This window comes from Dromaius novaehollandiae, chromosome 19, assembly GCF_036370855.1.
Source record: "Dromaius novaehollandiae isolate bDroNov1 chromosome 19, bDroNov1.hap1, whole genome shotgun sequence".
Taxonomy (NCBI): Eukaryota; Metazoa; Chordata; class Aves; order Casuariiformes; family Dromaiidae; genus Dromaius; species Dromaius novaehollandiae.
This window is the reverse complement of record NC_088116.1, coordinates 12,918,221-12,919,705: the sequence shown is the minus strand read 5'-3', so window position 1 is coordinate 12,919,705 and position 1,485 is coordinate 12,918,221.

Sequence of the window (1,485 nt, the reverse complement as noted above, 5' to 3'; positions counted from 1 at the left end):
GGCAGCTGCATCTTGATGCCTAGAGGCATCTATTATTTAAATCCTAAAGTGAACTTCTGTGTCTGGGTGTGCTGGGCATTAGTAAAATACATTATATGCACTCATCTACTTTTGGCATCAGTTCTGGTATGAATTAAACATCTGTCCAGAACTTCTTTGACTATGGTTCATAGCTAGACCTAGCAGCATAAAAAAATAAGCCATAACCTGGCTGGCATGTAATTCACAAATGTTAGGACTAAAAATTAATCAGCTGGCTGGAGTGATAACTCCCAAGACACTATTAATTCAATAAATACCAACATGCACAAATTATATTGTTTCCATCTCTCCTTGGCACAGCTGAGGAGGAGGGCAGGAAACGGGAGCAAGAATAAATGACAAGCAGTGTCAACCTAAGCTAGAGACATGTCTGAGGTTTCTTGGTGGAGTAGGTGCCCCTCTGATGAGGAGTCATTATAGAGGTGCCTGGTACCAGCCATGTAACATCCCATGTCTACAGAGCTTGCATGCAGGCTTTGCTGTGGGGATGTGCTGGCGAGCCAAGGCCATCTCACCCCAGAGTGCCCCAAGAAGGCCAAGGAGCTGATGCCCACTCATGACCCGGGGAGCCCGACAAAGATCAGCTGCACTGCCAAGGCCTGGGGCTCAGCGATGGAGACTGGAGAATGTGCTGCTTAATGAGCCCGGGCCACAGGTCAAGGCTGCAGGGAAATCTGGGCAGGGAAGGCAAGACTCCAGGAAAGCCAAATAAACAGCAATCTTACAAGTGGTGGCTGTTTCCAGTAAGTCCCCCAGTACATGCCTGTCTGCAGCTGGTGCCTTGTGGGCTGGTAGGTGCTTGTGCACTTCTGCTTCCAGAGACCTACCACCTGCTTTTGCAGAGTGGCACAAGATACCGTGCACACTAGCTGTGCAGCCTGTTTTCCCAGACAGCACTGACTGGATCAAGGTCTCTTATGCCAACAGACTCTCACTCACTTCTCAGATGTGTCCTTGCAGGGCTTCTTGGGGATCAGGGGGAGCTGCTGTCTCTTTTGGGCCATGGCCATGAGGCTGGCCCATATACGAACACATACCATCATTTTAGTTTTTTAATCATAGTACAGCTCACAGCAAAAATGAAGCTAAGTGCCTGAATCTCAGGCTTTTATTTTGTTTTGTTTTCTGGTGCTCTGTTGTCCATGGCCTGCCATAGATGTGTTTAGAATGTTAGAAGACAGAGCAAAACCAGGCAGTATGTAAAAATCGGTTATCTCAGAATGCATTTGGATTGAAAAATCTTTAGATTGTGTTAAAAATCATGAGATTATCAGGCCACTGCCAGGGTGTTAAGCAATACGTTTCTGTTGTTTGCCTCTGGTACCTAAGTCCCTTGGGCACATTCCCCTCACATTTTCAAGCTCGACCACTGAAAGCAAAATATTGCTTTGTTTAAAAGGAAGTCAGAAAAACAAAGAAGCCACCAACCCCTGCAGACACATA